This window comes from Equus caballus, chromosome 15 (genome assembly GCF_041296265.1).
Source record: "Equus caballus isolate H_3958 breed thoroughbred chromosome 15, TB-T2T, whole genome shotgun sequence".
Classification (NCBI taxonomy): Eukaryota; Metazoa; Chordata; class Mammalia; order Perissodactyla; family Equidae; genus Equus; species Equus caballus.
In genome coordinates, this window is record NC_091698.1 from 14,959,902 (window position 1) to 14,979,538 (window position 19,637).

Below are 19,637 nucleotides of genomic sequence, written 5' to 3' on the forward strand. Positions count from 1 at the left end.
ATAATAATCCAAAGCAATAGCATCGTTATTCCCATTCTGCATATGAGACAAGTCTTTTTAAATTACAGCGACTTTCCTAAGATTATGTAGCAGTGGTAACATTGAAACCCAGACTTCTCTGTTTCCTTCTCCTTCAACATAATCATCCTAGCAGTTCATATGTATATGAAAACTTCCTTTTCTTGAGGTTTCTTACTTTTTATGGAATTTAAATGGAAAAAGCACTGAGATGAAAACTCTGCTTGAAATCTCCCCTAAGTCAGTGTTGTTCTTTAAAGTCAGTAGTAAAGTCAGTCAGTAAAATTCTAACCAAAATGAGTAGAATAAAACGCTTCCCAAAGAGCATTAGGAATTAAAACAAGCAGCATCTTGGCCTCTGTGTCTTTATATTCTCTTTTGACTCAGTATCCATTTTGCCCCAAAGCACAAAACAATAATTGGAAAAGAAAGGATACTTATATGAGCTGGAAGTTAAAATATCATGTGACAATCTCGATAAGTAGATAATTCATTTGAACGCAGTGGTGCCAAAAGTATGAATGGATGACAAAGAGAACAGTCATTCTGATGCAATAAGATGGCAGTGTTAAGCAGTCTTTAAATAATACATATTCTAAAACACAGAGCTACATCATGAGTTTGATACAGTCACCTCAGTAAGGAATTAAACATGAAAAAATGTTTCCTCTGAAGTTGCTTAGAAGATGAAAATACATATGGAATGTCTTACTGATTACTTAAAAAAGAAATTGTGCCATTAGTTATTGATGTTAGAATTTTATAAATGATGAGGAGATAGAAAGTCATTATCATAAAAGTATAAACTGCAAGGCAGTTTCACATTATCTCAAATTTCTGCTAAAGTGAAAATGCACTAGCTTCACAAATTAAGCATTTTCACTACAAACTGCCTTTTTTCTCACCTCCTGATTTATACAGAAACTTCTGAAACACCTTACTCGTTATCAGCAATGAAACAAAACTATGAAACAGACAAGATGTGTGTCAGTCCTTCCAAATCAAAGATGGATTCTCTTTGGGTGAATGTGTAGCTTTACAGGTCCATTAAAATCTACTCGAACCTTCCTTCTACTCTATTCCTGGTACTGAGCAAAGCAAATTATGTCACACCTACCATGGCACTCCTCTTCCTAGAAACAGCCCTGGCTTCACATGGGTGGGGGGCTGGGGAGGAGAGGCCCCTGCATGGTCTGCCTCCTCCTCCAGCCTTACCTAGTACCTCCTCCACCTCACTCACTACCATCACCCTGCGTCTCAGAGGCCAGCGCAGTGGCAGGCACACAGCTGGGGCCCAATAAATATTTGTTAAATGAATCATTTTTACCATTTGACAATGTAACAATAAAACATTGCCTCACAATTTTGAAATTTGTTTATTTCCAAAACAATTTTATGTAAGGAGAGAATGAATTAGTAATGTAATGAGTCCTTTATTCTTTGTATGAATTTTTATGTATTTTGAAAGTTTACAGTAGGTAAACTTACATATATTTTAACTCCAAGTAATTACTGCTTTGATTGATTAATTATTTCAACAAATAAACGTCTTGTATTCTAGGCACAAGAATAAGCATTAGAGAAGATGAATTTAAATATTCATTTATCCTATCATTCAACAATCATTTACTACAAGCTAAGTGTCACTTAAAATTGTTAGATACACAGCCAAAATCTATTGGCAGGTGAGATGGGAGTTTTTATATTTCCCAACACACACACACACACACACACACACACAAGCACTATAGGAGATATTAGTGGAAATCTGTGGTTTTTTTCTTTAGAAAGAGAGAAAAGGGTCTTGTAGCAATGGACAAAAGTGGATGGGTGGCTTGTGCAGGACCCTGACATAGCCTGAAGGAGGGGACTTGACACATTTGCCTGTCTAGGAGAGCAGCTCTAAAGCCTGGTAATGAGGAATATTCTGAGCAAGTGAATAAGCAATGGGCAATCTTAGATTATGGATGTCTCGTGAATATATGAACTGGGAACTACTCAAGGTCTGGGCTCTCTCTTGGATCCTAAATGGACTTGTACACTGTGGGTTTATGGTAACCACCATCATGAAACTATGCCTAGAAATAAGGCCAACATATTAGGAGATAGAGAGTCTTAGAGGAAAAGCACATATTCTACAACTTAAGAAAGGCTTGCTATACTTTTATTATGAAGTAAAGGGCAGTCTCCTATTGAGAATATTTTGTGTTTATCTTGGGTAGAAGTTTTCCCAAAAGGGTCCCTGGGGCTGATAGTATGTCTCAAAGTTCTATCCCATAAGGAAAAGGGGGGTCCCCAAGCGTCTGAAATGCACATTCTAAGCAGACACTAGCATATACAGAACACAAAATTCAGAGATGGGTCTTCAGGGACTCTTAGATCAGTCTGGCTGCCCTAACCACAAGAGAGAAAACTCAGAGTCAGAAAATTTTAGGAGTTGGGGAAATTTCAGACACAGAATATTAAATCTGGGCTCAACCTTGGTGAGTAAATAATTCTTTGTGTTTCTGTACCCTGTGTGGAGCGTGGGAGATAGCTCAAGGGGTTAAATACTTTATCTAAATCCTCTCTCCTGTAACAGGTACAAAGACTATTTTCCCTGGAAGAAAGGGCTGATCAAATTTAAGATTTCAGCAAATGGCCTACTTTGAGCTCTTTTTTTGTCCCATTTGCCTTTGTTCTTGGTGTAGTGCCTATAAGAGCTTCAACATTTTTATATGAATCAAATCATAGTCACAATTAAGTTTTCTGTAAATGTTTTTTTCCTTAAAAAAATTAAAATTGGAGCCCTGTAATGTAGTAAAACAATGTAATCAACCTAGATGTTAAGGTAAGCCTCTGATCCACGTATCAGAAGTAACTCAACTGGTTGAAAGCGACAGAGGAAGTGGAGATGGAGTTGGGTATATGGCCAGTTTGTACAGAGGTTAACGCCACAAGCTTTGTAGTGGAACAGACTTTGGTTTGAATTCTGGCTTAACTGCTTACTAGCTTCCACTAATGACCTTAAGCTAGTTATTTAACCTACCTGAGGTTCACTATCTTCATTTAAAAATGCTTAGCATGGGGGCCGGCCCAGTGGTGCAGCAGTTAAGTGTGCACGTTCCACTTTGGCGGCCTGGGGTTCACCGGTTTGAATTCTGGGTGTGGACATGGCACCAGTTGGCAAGCCATGCTGTGGCAGGCGTCCCACATATAAAATAGAGGAAGATGGGCATGGATGTTAGCTCAGGGCCAGTCTTCCTCAGCAAAAAGAGGAGGATTGACAGATGTTAGCTCAGGGCTAGTCTTGCTGAAAAATTAAAAACAAATGCTTAGCATGAAATTATTATTACAAAAACAACAGCAGTTATTGTTGCTATTAATAAAAATGCATGTATTCTGAGGGCCTGGGCCCCAAAGACAAAAAGGAATATTTTTTCTTCTATAAAGTTCTATACATTACAACATTCCCTTGTAGATATGATCTGTTTCCTAAAGGAGAAGGAAATAACATCATCTGGGTTCCTAGGACATTATTTTTTCCTTCAGCTCATTTTATTTATTTATCCCAGTCACAATCTTTTTGTTAATCTTTTTGTAACATTTTGGTATACTTCCTTGGCTTTCTCTTTATGCAATCATGAGTAAACTTATTCTTATTTCTATTCAGTAATGTAAACACTGTCTTTTAAAACATTATGATAGGGGCTGGCCCCATGGCCGAGTGGTTAAGGTCATGTGCTCTGCTTCAGCAGCCCAGGGTTTCGCTGGTTTGGATCCTGGGCGCGGACATGGCACCACTCATCAAGCCATGCTGAGGGGGCATCCCACATGCCACAACTAGAAGGACCCACAACTAAAAATATACAACTATGTACTAGGAGGCTTTGGGGAGAAAAAGGAAAAATAAAATCTTTTAAAAAAAACCCAAAACATGATACATTTTAGGATGAAAATGAATAAATAGCAAGAGACAAGAGAAGGTGGCCTGTGAATAAATAAATAAATGATGATGCAAAGTTAATGGAAACACTCAGGAGCCTCAGCTTATGATTCCTCATAATCTAAAAATCCAAAGGGCAAATACACCACGTTTATTGATGATAAACTGCTATTTGTTAGACATGAACCCTTCCAGGGAGGAGTGGTATTATCATTTACTAAATGCACAGTTCAAGTTTTACTGGTACTAAGATAATACATGTGATGCCGTTAATTCCATCATAGAAATGTGACCCAAGTATGAGAATGTATCCTAAGAGCAATTACATAGTAATAATACTCTGTTTTTTTTGGTAAAGATTGGCACCTGAGCTAACAAGTGTTGCCGATCTTCATTTTATTTTCCTGCTTTTTTCTCTCCAAATCCCCCCAGCACATAGTTGTGTATTTCTAGTTGTAGGTCCTTCTAGGTGTGACATGTGGGATGCCGCCTCAACGTGGCCTGACGAGTGGTGCCATGTCCGCGCCCAGAATCTGAACCAGTGAAACCCTGGGCCGCGGGAAGTGGAGCACGCGAACTTAACCACTTGGCCACGGGGCTGACCCCAAATAATACTCTATTAAACATACTTGCTGCTGTATATATACAAAAAGTATTCCACTTCTAGGAGATTTATGCACATTGAAATGACTAATCATGACTCTCTACATGTGCAGAAGAATTAGGAACCATCTAAAACTTCCCTAAAAATACTCGAACTTGCCTGTTTAGGTCTCTAGTGATATAATCCTGCTTATATCTTTGATAAGCATAATTAACAGAATGCTGACTCTATTAGAAAGTAGCTCAACGCTCAAAGCTGCCCTGCACCCTCAATTTCCAAACTCCAACCACTTATCCACATGGATCCCATCATCATGAAATAAAGATTTTGGTGTACTTAGAGTTATTTTCCCATACATATTTAACAATCTAGTTTTTGTGTGTGTGTGCAAATAAAATTAGGTTCATATTATAGTTGTCTTACAGCCTGTGTTAATTTGTTAAAATTTATCATACAAAGAGTTTTAGAAAATATTTATGTACACTTTAAAGAACAATAAGATAATCACCGATTTACTCACCAACCAGGTTAAGAATGACATCATTATCAGACTTTAGAAGCTGTCTGTGGGCCACTTCCTGATTGTATCCCCTCCCTTGGCCCCACAGATAATCACCATCGTTAATTTTGTGTTAATTATGCCCTTGTCTTTCTCTATTATGATACTATTTATACACGTACTCCTAAAAAATCAGTAGCTTGATTGTGCCTGATTTTGAATTTAATATAATGGAATATTGTACGCTTTCTTTTCTGACTTGCTTCATTCTTTAATGTGCTTTTGGGATTCATTCACAGTGATGCCTTAGCTGTAGTTCATTTTCAGCTGAAAAAGGTATATACTTTGTATATACTTGTATGAATATACCAGTTTAGCCATTCGTTTCCAGTTTCTAAAAATTACATATAATGCTGCTATGAACAAATTTTTAACATGTCTCCTGGTGCATGTATAGAAGAGTTCCTCTATTAAATATAGGGAAGTGGAAGTGTTGGATGGTAGGTATGTGCAGTCAGCTTTACAGACAACACAAACTGTGTCCTAAGTAGCGGTACCAATTTAGATTCTCAGCACCAGTGGGTGGGAGAGGACTGTGCACTGCAGCCTAGCCATTTTTTTTTTTTTTAATATCTGCTAATCTGGTAGATAAAGATGGTACTCTATTATAGTTTAAATTGGCACTTTCTTGATTAAGAGTGTGAGCCCCTTTTTCATATATTTATCAGCCATTTGAGTATCTGCTTTTATGTGAGACATATATAATTAAAAATTTTCTAGCAGCCACATTAAAAAAGTGAAAGGAAACAAATGAAATCAATTTTAGTCATGTATTTCAATTTAACTGAAAATATTTTGATTTCAACATGTTTTCAATATAAAAATTCTTAAGAAGATATTGTACGTTCTTTTTTTTTTGGTACTAAGTCTTTGAAATATGGTGTGTATTTTACATTTACAGTACATCTCAATTGAGACAAGCCACATTTCAAGTGCTCAAAGCCACAGTGGCTTGTGGCTATCCTACTGGGCAGCGCAATTTAGATACTAAGCCTTTGCCAGGTAGATTTACTCTAAATATCTTCTATCAGTGTGGGGCTTCTTTTTTAACTTCTTTATCTTTTCATGAATCAAAATTATGAAATTTAACTTGTCAAATATATTTATAATTTCCTTTATGGTCTGCATTTTCTTTAACTGGTTTAAAAAAACCCTTCACTTTCCTTGGGTCATAAAGATATACAACTATATTGTCTATTAAAAGTTTTGCAGTTGGCAAATAACATGGTTATGTATGTAGAAAATCCAAAGGAATCAACAACAAAAAAAGTTACTAAAATAAATGAATTTAGCAAGGTTGCCTTTTTTGAGATCAGTATATGAAAATATATTGCATTTCTACATACTAAAACAAACCACCGGAAATTAAGAAAAATTCCATTAACAAATAGCAACAAAAATATAAAATATTTAGGAATAAATTTGACAGAAGATGTGCAAGATCTGTACACTAAAAACTACAAAACATTGCAGAGAAATATTAGACTAAATAATGCAGAGATATACCGTGTTTATGGGTTTATTGCTAAAGATATCAGTTTTTCCCAAATTGATCTGTAGAGTCAACACAAACCCAATTAAAATCCCAGTAGGCTTTTTGTAATTGACGAGCTAATTCTAAAATTCATAGGGAATTGTAAGGACCTAAATAGCCAAGACAACTTTGCCTCCGTCTTAGCATCCCACTGGGGGTTCGTGTACAGTCCTTAGAGATGACTGCTGCATGTACATCCCCTCAGAACCTTTCTGATGTGAAGCCAACCAAACTATCTTCTGCGTGGACTAGCTGGTCCTGACTTCTGGGATGGACTCTGCCGTGGGTGGAGGGGGCTGGGGCTGCTGCTTCTGGATATTCCTGACAGAAACCCAGTCTTGGCTCTGAACAATCCTCCAAAGGTTGTTCATTCACCTGCTCTGCCTCTTGGTAGGAATCCCTCTCATTAAATGTATCCCCCTTAGCCACAGGTGATCCCTTCCAAGAGCCCCAGTGGATGCCTGAAACTGTGGATAGTACCGAACCCTATATATACTGTTTCTTCCTGTAAATGCATACCTATGATAAAGTTTAATTTATAAATTAGGCACAGAAAGAGGTTAACAACAATAACTAATAATAAAATAGAACAATTATAACAATATACTGGTAATAGAAGTTACTGTAGATCTTAGCAACCTCAGCATATGATTTTTTTTCTTTCCTTATTAAGTTGAGAACTTTCACCTTTTCACTTAGAGGAAGCACTTTATGGCTTCTCTTTGGCATATCCGAATTGCCAGCATCACCACTCTTGCGTTTTGGGACCATTATGAAGTAAAATAAGGGTTACTTGAAAACAAGCACTGTGATACCACGACAGTTGTTCTGATAACCAAGACAACTACTAAGTGGCTATCAGGCAGGCAGTGTACACAGAATGGATAGGCTAGACAAAGGGATGATTCATGTCCTGGACAGGATGGAGCAGGGTGGTGTGAGATTTTATCACGTTACTCAGAACAGCACACGCTTTAAAACTTATGAATTGTTTATTTCTAGAATTTTCCATTTAACATTTTTGGATCACAGTTGATTGCAGGTAACTGAAACCATGGATGAGGGGGGGACTACTGTAATTTCTTAGGGTCATTCAGCTATGCAGCAACATACTTTCAAAACAAATGATCTCAGAACATTATCTCAGAAGCAAAGAGAAACTTTAACCCTAAAATCGACCCCCATTCTAATAACTTTCCTTTTATCTCAATGGGCCCATTCAGGTTGGCAGGTATAGGACTCTTGTGTGCTTTGTTCAAGAGGAGGGACTGTGGAGAACCGTAAACATTTTCTGCTCTGAACTTACACCTACTCCCTTGTTCTCTGGTACTGAGAAACTAACCCACTCCCTCTAAATTCCTCCTTTGAGCCAACAACTCCTAGAAAAGGAGGTAATGGCCTGCAACAGCCAAACTGCAAGGAAAAAACTCATTTCAGCAAGATTGCAACACCTGTCTGACCAACACCCACCAACCCTGCAGCTGGCGCTTGGCCACTTTTGTCTCTTTTCCTCTGTAAAATCCTCTCTTCATTTTCAGAGAGAGACTTCCTTTGAGTATGCTCTCTGTTGCAACTACTTGAACAAAGTAGCTTTTCCGTTGCATTGTGAGATTCAGAGAACTTTTGAGCAACTGACAGAATTTTACTCTCATTCTTGAAAGATATTTTCTCTGGGTATAGAATTATAAATTGATGTGTATTTTCTCTCAGCATATTGAGGATATAATTCAATTCTCTTCTGGATTCTGTTGAGAAATAAGCTGTAGGTCTAATTGCTCTTGCCTTGAAGATGATTTCTTCTTCCACCCTTTTAAACTGCTTCTATGATTTTCTCCCTCTCTTTGTTGTTACGCAATTTCACACCAATGTGTTTAGGGTGGATATCGTCTTACTTATACTGCTTGGGACGCTTAGGGCTTCTTAAAGCTGTGGATTCAAATATTCTAGAATATTTTCAATTATCAGATCTTCAAATACTGCCTATTCCCCATTCCCTCTATTTTCTCCTTATAGAGCTCTGATTTGAAGTATATAAAACTTCTTATCCTAACCTCTCTTATATCCTGATCTCTCATATTCTTTGTCTTTGTGTTTCTTTAGACTTTGTTCAGGATAACATGCTCATATCTGTCCTCCAGTACATTAACTGTAAGTCAAATCTGCTGATAAATCTATAGAACTAAATTTTAAACTTAATTTATCATATATTTCTTTTCTAGAATTTGATAATTATTTAAAAAATCTGCTACTCCTTGCTTGTATTTTCAAAATCCTCTTTTATTTTTAAAATGTATCAACCACGGTTATTCTATATCTGTCTAACAAACCCCACACCTGAAATCTCTGCAGGGCCATTACTGCTATCTTGTGTTTTATTGACTTGATTTTTGTTCATGGTGCCCTAGTACCTTTGTATTTTTTGTGATTTGGACTGTGAACTGCTCGTTTTCCTGGAATTTTAGACACCTGGGGGCTGCTGTAGAACTGGAACCACTTTAGAAAAAGTCTTCAGCTGGAGATTTTTACAGACACAGGTGGCATGAATTCAGGCTGAAGCCCACGTAAGGGCTGACTTCTGGTTTTAAATTCCTGGGGTAGGGCATTTCCCCTCTGTCCATGCAAGGGTTGTGAAAGGAAAGTTTCCTTGTTGTCCTTTTTTGCACTGGAACATTTTTTTCTTTAATAACAGCTTTACTGAAATATAATTCTCATGCCATAAAATTCATCATTTTAAAGTATATAATTCAGTGATTTTTAGTACATTCACAGAGTTGTGCAACCACTACCACTATCTAATTTTAGAACATTTTCATCACTCCAAAAAGAAACTCCATCCCCGTTAGCAGTCACTTCCCAGTCCTTCCTTCCCCTAGCCCCTGACAACCACTAATCCACTTTCTGTGTCTATGGATTTGCTTATTATGGACACTTTATAGAAATGGAATCATATTGTATGTGGCCTTTTAAAAGTGGCTTCTTTCACTTAAGATAATATTTAAAGGTTATATATGGCCACTTTCATATTTCATTCACTCTCACAATTCAGGGTACAGCCCTTGACGTCCTAACTTTACCTGAGTGTGACCTTGTGATTAAGTTTTGGCCATTAGAATGTGAGCAGAAATAAGGTATTTCACTTCTAGGTCATTTTCTTAAAGGAAAGCTGCTTGCCTTCTTTTTCCTTTTTCCCCATTTCCATAGTCTGGCACAAGGTCTTGGTGATGGTGAGTTGGCTGAAACTACGTAAAGAGTATAGTCTTCAATTAACAGAGAAAGAGAGTGGAGACCTAGCTCCCTGATCATCTTCTGGTGCACAGCCACAGGGTTAGTACCTCTGAAATACTGAAATTTATTGAAATAAACTTCTCTGTTGAGGTTGGTCTTTCAGTTATATCAGTTTAGCCTGTGTGCTAACGTAATGAGAACACAGTGTCATTTATTTTGTCATTTGCCTACTGATTATTATTCCAATATTTTTAATAATACTACTGCTGCCATGAACATATATATCTTCGACTTCCTCTCCAATTATCTCCTTATAACACAATTCTAGAAGTAGGGTTGCTCGTTACCTATAATGTGTGGACATTATTAAGCCTCTTGACACATGTCTACAAATTTCCATTTAGAAAGATGTCTTGTTTTACTCTCAACATCAGTGCAGAAGAGTGCTTTGTTTGCTCACTTAAAAAAACTTAAAAGATAATAACCTAAAAAGTGCTATTTGGTAACCTGCCTAGGGTAAATAATAGTAAGTAATGAATAGTGAAAACTATTCATTTTATCATTTGTATAAGTTCTGATGCTAACAAAACAACAACACACATCTCTTCTAGTGACTTAAAGTAAGCATCCCTAAGCCTTTCAACTGGGAAACAATGGTAAAAATTGTATTATGTTTGCAATATAATTATCTTTAAATACATTGAAAATGCTAACATTTTCAGCATACGCTGAACTTATTTTGGATTTCTGACTTGCATTTCCTGAGCTATATTTATAATGTTATTTTCCCATTTCAGCTCAATATTTTCTCATTTATATTGTGGTTCTGTAGCAGAAAATGGTTTTCTCTTTTCATAAGCAACAGCAATTGTGAAAAATATTGTACGTGGTGATTCAACACAAAACGAGGAGCTAATCCAATAACCCATCTCTTCTAAAGTAGCTAAATATTTCAGTGGGTTTCACAAAGATGATGAAGACAACAGCAACCCTAATTTTTGTTGTCTCATGTTGGTAGCTTTTATTCTGTAAGAATGATAAATACCATCAGATAATCTAATCATAGTCCAAGATACAAGTGTGCTTTAAAATAGAAGTTAATGAATACATGTTATAGGCCAGTTACAGTAAACACAGATATACACAAACACTGAAAACCGGTCATGAGTCAACCTACACATCCCATCCGTATGAATATAAAAGCTATCGTTTTCATTAAAATCTACCTCAAACATGATTTTTATTCAGGGCTGTGGGAGGCAGCCTGCAGGATGTCCCTCAACGATCCAACCTCATGGTACTCATGCCCTTGTGTAGCTCCCACTGAATAACCTATGTAACTATTATTGTGGAATGATGGAGCAGGACTTCTGAAGCTAGTTAATAAAAGATATTATGACTTCTGCCTGCCTCTCCCACATCACTCGCTCTGGAAACCAGCTGCCATGTCATGAGGACACTCAAGCAGCTTAATAGGGAGCTCCACAGGAAGAGAAAATACAGCCTGACTGACAACCAGCATTGACTGGCCAGCTGCAGTCAAGCCTTCAAATGACAGCAATCTCTGAGTGACACTGAACCAGAACGTCTCAGCTAAGTTGTTTCTGGATTCCTGATCCATAGAAACTGTATGGCACAATAAGTGTTTATTGTTTGAAGCTGTAAAGGTTTAGGGTTATTTGTTACATAACCTGAAGAAGAAACTGAAAACAAAAGGTGACACCTTGATAGTAAATTAAAATCTATATTCCCAAGCAACTTTTGATTCATCAAAAATTTATAACATCCCTATCATATGTAAGAAGAGTCCTTTAACTTCTAACTGTAAAGCTGGTGCTTCTCTCCTGCGTAGACCCTCCAGCCTTCTGTGTTCAGCCTCCTTGCAAGGCACATACATACACCTCCCAGGACCCCCCACCCCAGGCTAGCGCGAAGGCAGAGGAGAGACTCACGAGATACATCAGCTCCATTCTGGGCTTTCCTGAGCTCTCAGTACATTTCCCATAACACCTCTGTATAACCATAAAAACCTCTCATACTCCTTTAGCACTAAATGAAGCTTAAAATACTTTATAAATGGTCCCCAAAATAAATCAGGGTAATGAAACAAAGGTAGTGCCTGTCTTCAAATTATATGCAATCGCACCATCCCTACTCCCTATTCCCACCTCAGGAAAGGCACAACCACCTGGAGAATTGCAATGATGTTTTTAAATTTCACAATTAACTTTAATTTCAAAATTCAAGAAAATTAACATTCTTTAATTTTGAACATTAGCACCCCCACGGTACACTTTTATAGGGACTGATCCAGAGTCATCTCTAAAATTACAGTAAAAATAAGCTTCACTTCCACTGCCGCTGGCAGAGTAAACCAAAGAAAGGAAACAAGTATGACAGCTCAAAAAAAATCTGAAGTTTAGCTAGCAGCTGGGTCAAAAAGATTGGAAAAATCAAGGCTACAAATTGGTCTGTACAACTAATAGCAATTCAAAAGGTGGAAAATGCATCTCAGTGAAATGCAGCAACTGAGTGATTTTAAAGTAAGGCCTATTATACAAAAACATGCTCAGAAACCAAGACAGATACTATCTTCACAGCACTCAAGTCTGACAACTGAGGCGGGTTGGTTGAATCATGAGTTCACATGACTCAGAAAGAAACTTGGTAGAACTTTCAGCTCATTGGTCCAGAGAGAATCAAATTTATAACAGCATAATTTGTAAACTGTCAGAATCCTTAGAGTATGAATTTGTTCCCAATCTGCAGTGGAGCAGCTGATACATACAAAATACATAATGAAGATTGATGCCCAGCTTTTTCTGTGGTTCCATGAAAAACAGATCCTTGCTGAGAAAACTTATATACAGTATTTATTGTAATATTTAGTTGGACCTATTCCAATCTTCTTAGGACATGACAAAAATCAGGGCAACTCTAAAACTGCCATTGAGCTTCCCTACCCAGGCATCCATCTTCAAATCCTTGGCATTTTTGCAGAAAGGTAGTTGGTACTGACATGCTTTGAATGAAATTTGTAAACAGAAGAAATATTCGTGGCTAAAATCTCTTCTGGGAATGGTATAAATTGGAATGCAAAGTATGCTGAGTAAGATTTCGCAGGGCTATTTCCAAGGGGGGCAGGCTTGGAAGAACTGGGGCTGCCGTGGGTAGCAGAGTCAGAAACAAACAGAGAAGCGCCCCCAGAGATGATGACAATCTACTTGAGAGGGCCAACTTGGTGGCCTAGCCTAATTTCCCCTGGCACAAAGATAAGATTCAAAATTGGTAATAGTACATTTTAAGATTATTTAAAAGGCAGCTGAATAAAAAGATTACTAGAGCAGAAAAATTCACCAAAGGTACCAGTGCTGGGAGCAAGAGGATTTAATTGGGAGTCAGCTGACTTATTTTCTTGTCCCAGCTCAGCCATTAATTAATTGGTCTTGTAAGCTTTAGCAAATCATTTAAAATGTCTGGGATTTGGTTTCCTCATCTGTATAATGAGAGGACAGGACAATAATCTAGGACTTACTAGTTTGTACAAAATCAATATTGTGTTGAGGAAGATTCTCAGGCTGCTTGGAAACCCATTAGGAAAGGAGACGGTAATCAATTAGTAATGTCTGCCAGGACAAGGTGTGGTGGAAGAATGGCTGGCAGAAGTGCACAGCCATTAGACTCAATCATCTTTAAGGGCACTTACAACTAGAACATTCTATCATTTATTCATTGAACACAACTAGCCAGAAGACCCATTGATAGGTTATTTCAACAAAACTACACCTTTAGGAAATATAAAGAGCTGAGTAACAAACAGAAAGAAAATTCTTTATTGTTAAAGCCTGTTAATTCAAAGAGGTAACAATGACTGTATCAAAGCAATGGATGTTCAATTAAAAAAAAATAAACAATTTAAAAAAATGGTAAGTACTAGGTTACACAGATACGCAGATAAAACTCCAAGATCATGATCAGAAGATGGCTTTGCATTTCACAGGCCTGAGGCAATATTAACTGTCACAGGTATAAGAGCTGTCATAGGTATAATAGCAAGTACTTCATTAAAGCCCCTAAACTTGGCCTGTTACATCATTGTAAAATTCTAAACAGCTAGAGCAGCATTTTAAAACTGATGTAAGCTTTACATCGTAAATTTGAAAAGAAAATGCAATAAGAAATAGAGCGGGCAATGGACTGCCACATTTTTAATCAGTAGCATTGCCGCTGTTATTAATCTATTTCTCAAGTGCTATCAGTTAACAAAAGCTTAGTTAAAAATGTAGATTAATCAAACAGCAAATCAGAAATGATTTAAAGTAATTTTAGGCCAGACAATTTACACATTCATAAAAAATACTTTAAAGTACTTTTTGATGAAGTTGTAAAAAAATAGAAGTATAGGGAAACCACACTGAAATTAATTCAAATGCATTTCTTTATGAGACTTAGCACTAAGTTATCTGACCATAGTGGATGGCCTGTCCTTGGATCAAGGGTATGTGAAACCCAGTGGCAAGAGAATATGTTAATGATAAATATCAATATCACTGACTTTTTCAAGGTAATAAAACCTGCTTAAGTCCATATGATAGTTTGAGCTTTACTTGAACACTGAGAATAAAATAAAATTGGTATTCAAAAAAATAAGCAAAATCTGTCTTCATAAATTCTTGGAAACCTAGATTACGCTAATATATTTTTTCTAATAAACATCACCAAATATCATTTTGTAATAGAATGAACAAAACTATAAACATTTAAGGTCTTTTTTTTTTCTTTTGGTCCCAGAATCCATCTTTAAGCATCTGAATGGGAAGAATATTTTTCTTACTTCCAAGCTAATCTTTTAAAACTCTGATTTTGGGTTTACTTTTAAATCTATTAAATACATATGTTGTTTGAGATTTTCTGGCTCTAGGGATAGTGTTAAGTTATTCTGACATATCTTTGGCCTTAAAATAGGTTGCTATTTGTAACACTGGAAACAATGGACTAAATTATTTACCCATTGAAACAAAATATTTTTTGAGCCAGGTACCATTCTAGGTGCTAGAGCAGTGAACAATACAGAAGTTTCTGTCTGCACAGTTTATATTCTAGCAGTTGAAGATAGCTAGTAAATAAGGAAGCAAATAAATAATTTCAGGTAGTGGTAGTTGACATGAAGAAAAAAAATACCAGAGTGATAAGACAGAGAAAAATTAAGTGGAATCAGGCATTTGACTAGCTAGTCAGGGAAAGGAGAGCCAGCTTCATGAGGATGTGACACGTATGACTGCACAGAACCCCACACTTAGAAGAGCTGACACATGGTTTAATGCTCTGCTGTCACTTCCTGAAACTTTTAATAAGAGGCCTTGCACGTTCCTTTTACACTGAGCCCTATGTAGCCAGGTCTTGCAGAGAAGTACGATTGTGTTTTTTTTTTAAACATTTTATTCAAGCACCCAGTAAACATCAAACCTCCAGTGCTCCCCCACCCTCTGTGAATTCTTCTCATGTAGACATGGGTCTACCGGAAGGAAGTTGTGTCTGCTGACGGCTCCGATGGTGAAGAATGAAGACACAGTGGCCTCAAAGGTACAGAGAGTTTTGTATCTGACATCCTTAAAACCAAGACACAGGGTATTTTACTTCCAAAGTGAAGAGTGCGTGTTCCGCCCTAGCTGTCAATCCAGAAAGTATGCACTACGGAAGGATCCACGTGGATTTGGCACAGTTCTTCTCATACACGATCTCCCTTGAGTGAGGGGGGAGTCTAACTACAAAACGTGCCGTTTTCAAAGCACTCATTTAAAGCATTATTATTATTATTTCAAAGCATTATTTAAAGTGTGTAAGGATGAAAAGTAGAACTCTGCCACTTATCTTAAAAGAAAGCGCAAGTTCCAGGAGTTTTTGTTGTCTGACTAACAGAACATGCAAATTCAGGCAGTGAGGTCCTCAAGGAATGACATGGATCTTTCCCTGTTGTCTGCCCTGTGGTCCTGTATCTCCTAAGCACTTATTATATTTCCTTTAAAGATATAAGACACTTACTTTGCTTACAAATGCAATCCAAGTGTGAATAAATAAATGTATTATCTCTTAACACCCCCCTTCCATGTTCCTTTAAATAGAAAAATGTGCTAAATGTCCCTTCATATCCTGTTGGGCAACAGCTGTCCCACCTATGGTTTTAAAAACAGACTGTAACTCGATCTTCTGAAATCCTTTCTTGAACTGCATTCTGTTGAAGAAGTCCTGGGAAAGAAGTCCTATTGATATTGTTGGTAGTCTCCAAAAGGTGAGGACGGTAATTGGGCTGAAGGCAACTGGGAGGGGTTTTCAGCAAACTGAGGACCACTGGGAAATTGTGCAGAGGCAAATCTTGTCAACAAGATACCAGCTCCTTCAGTTAAAGCTAGGAGAATGCCACCCATCGCGGCTGACCCGACCATGGCCACTGGTCCATTTCTCCTGGCCAGGATGGCTCCTGTTAAGGCACCACTTGTGATGGAGTTCCAGGGGGTCTTCCTTCCCTCTGACCTGAACCATACTGGAGTCAATCATGGAAAGCTCCCCAAACTGCAAAGCTCCCTAGTTTTAGCAGCTGCGGAGCCCTGGTTTTAGCAGCTGTCAAACTCGTGTGCAGTCTGTGGTTTACTCCCACTGGAGAATTGTGAAAGCCTTTGATTGCTTGAAAGATACCACCACCTATAATACCTATCGTAAAGCGCCCCCCCCCCACAGTCGTCCACAATTTGCCAGGGGCATGGCTCCCATGCATACTCCTCCATCTTGGCTCCGGCAGCCGAGAAGTAAGGTCTGAATGACAAAAAGGGGCTAGATCTATGCGACAACAGTGGAAGGACATTCTTTGAGAGGGAACAGCGATATTCTGTTGCTGCAAAACAGCAGGGTTTCTCAATCTTGACATATTTGAGAAACAGAAAGAAGACTAAGTCGATTGATGCATGGAAGTAAGAGAAATGCAGTGGTAGCAGATGAGGCCAGAGAAGTACTTAAGGGCCAGTTCATATAGTCTTGTAGGAGACTGGATTTTTATGTACGCACAAGGATAGTGTACCTGATGATAAGGTGTATGAAAAGAAAAATCCACCCACTGGCAGAGAGACACGAGAAAACGTGTCTGTTTTGGTGTAAACTGAGGTTGAAACACTATATGTTATGTGCTTGTGTGTGTGTATGTCTTGTGAATATATATACACACATATCTATATACTATATATATTTAACTATCTTGAGCATTTATATCCATAGGCCAAATATCATATCTGATTGAGGCTTCTTAGTGTACGATGAATAATCTAGGAATGTCCAATTAGAGGCGTTAACACAAAAATATGTCCTAGGACAGTTAACCCAGTAGAAGGGCAACTCAACCAGAGTGGAGTTAACCAAGATCATTACATATGAAAAGAGGCCTCACTGTCGTTATCTTCCATGGGCCCCCTGGGATACTAGGAAGACAGAAATTTCTAAATTTATTTGTAATAACGTTTGGAAAAGAGGAGGAATGTACCGCCACCCCACGGGCCCCCAACTAAAGTACAGGGCACAGGGCAACCACTCTAGGTGCCCTTTTACGGGGCCAGCCTGCAGGCTGGTGACAGTCCTGCAGTATCTAACAGAAGCAAATGCAAAAACATCTCTGGAACGACAAGCTCTTAACTCAGGCTATACAGGGCTGCCACAGATAAAACTGTGCTGAAAATGAACTTACGTTACAATTACACAGAACACATAAGGAAACAGTCTACTGTGATCAATTGCCAGTAGATGATAACAGCAGACAACAACAAATAGAATCAGAGTTGCAAAAACTTTAGACTGTCAAACTATCACCTAGAAGCAAAAAATTAAGCATGATTCAATGATTTAAATGAGATATCTAAAATATGCAAAAATAAAACACTATAAAAATATTCAGATTTGAAAAAGAATCAAATATAACATCAAAAAAATATATATAGTCATAGAAAAAAACCCTTCATAGATGTGCTAATTAGCAGATTAGACCTCGTGAAGAAACTTAGAGAACTGGAGGAAGGATCTGAGAAAATTCCCCAGAACATGACACTAAGAAAGATGACCTAAGAGACAGAGAGGGCAGAGGTCAACAGGCACGCCACTGGAATGCCAGAAAGACAGAAGCCGGAGAGCTTGAGGAGGGACAATATTAGAAGACACAGTGTCTGGGAGTTTTTCATAACTGATGAAAAACAACACTCTCCATATTTAGAAAGAACATTTATTCCTTAGCAGGATAAATAAAATTAAATTTGCATCAAGGGATGTCACTGTGAAACTACAGAATCCTAAAGAAAAGGACCAGAGCTTAAAGCATCCAAAGATGGCAAAGACCACTTCAAAAGGAAAGAACCCCCCTGGTGGCAGACCATTCAGAAGACCCTGGAATAATACTATGAAAGTACGGGGACAAAAGAAGCGTCAGTCTAGATTTCTATGTCTAGGTTACCATGATTTAAGAGTGACAGAAAAATAAAGTAAATTTTCAGATAAAGCTTGGGAGACTCTACTACGAATACTCTTGCAGAAAAGCTTCTAAGGATACAGAATATGTATATTGCTTCTTACATATTCGTATATCTATGAACATGAGCTCAGAAAATAGAAAAAGATGAAACAAGAAATTATGAACAAAAAACTAGTGTGAATGTGCATAAATGTAAACAAGCTGTGACTTGAAGAGACAGCTGGTTAGAATGGTGGGAAAAAACACCATATATGCTCTTGAGAAGACACATAAACATATGGATGCAGACAGTTGCAATATTTATGAAGAAAAAAGATATAACAAACAAATATTAACAAAAAGAAAACTGGTGAAACTACACAATAATAGACATAATGGATTTTAAGGCAAAGATAGTTATTAAGGATTAAGGGTACTTAATAATAAAGGGTTCATTTCATCACAAAAATATAATAGTTCTAATCTTGTAAATGCCTGATTGAATATACTTCAAGCTATGGAAGGCAACACTGCAGGATGTCAAAGAAAAACTGACAACTTCATAATCATAATGATAGAGTTTAACATTCATTCTCAGAAACTGTTAGATTAATAATAATAATAATCTGTCAAAACCAATTTATTTCCAAACTAATGTAACGCTTATTAAATAGCTTTAGTATTCCCTGATTCCTCTGCTCTTAGCTTATTCTGCCACTTGTGGTAATGCAAGATAAAATAAAGGTGATACAGATTGGGTAATTAACTAATTTACCCAAGAAATATTTACTACAGGACCTCGAGGCTCCAGGCACTGTTCTAGTCTATGGTGTCACAGCACTAACAGAAAAGGTCACTGCTCTCCTGGAGCTTACATTCTAGATGGGCACACAGAAAACTAACAGATAACCATATAAAACGTTAAATGTGTATATTTAGACATTAAATGTCAACATAGTAATATAAATACTAAAAAGAAAATTAAAGCAGAGTGAGTAGTGCAGGAGTTGGGTGCATAGTTTGTTACCTTACAGGGCTCTCAACTAAGCACCCGATGCTCAGGTGATGAGGGAGCAGAGAAGCAAGAGGGTGCTCCCTGCAGGTCTCTAAAGAGACAGCTGTCCAGGCAGGTAGGAAACCAAAGATGGAAGCCTGCTCCGCCTCTGCAAGAACAGCCAGAACTGAGGCTGCAGTGGAGGGAGCGAGGGAGACAGCGTTGGGAGGGCAGCTCAGAGAGGTGTGTGTCGGGGTGCTCAGAGGGTGCAGCACTTTCTAGGGTGCGGTTTTTAT

At 37.7% G+C, this 19,637-nt stretch overlaps 1 pseudogene; it reads right to left on the reverse strand.

The window, feature by feature from the left end:
- Window positions 1-15,848: 15,848 nt before the first annotated feature.
- LOC138917793 (mitochondrial import inner membrane translocase subunit Tim17-A pseudogene) lies at window positions 15,849-19,427 on the reverse strand (annotated as a pseudogene).
- Between the last annotated feature and the right edge of the window lie 210 nt (window positions 19,428-19,637).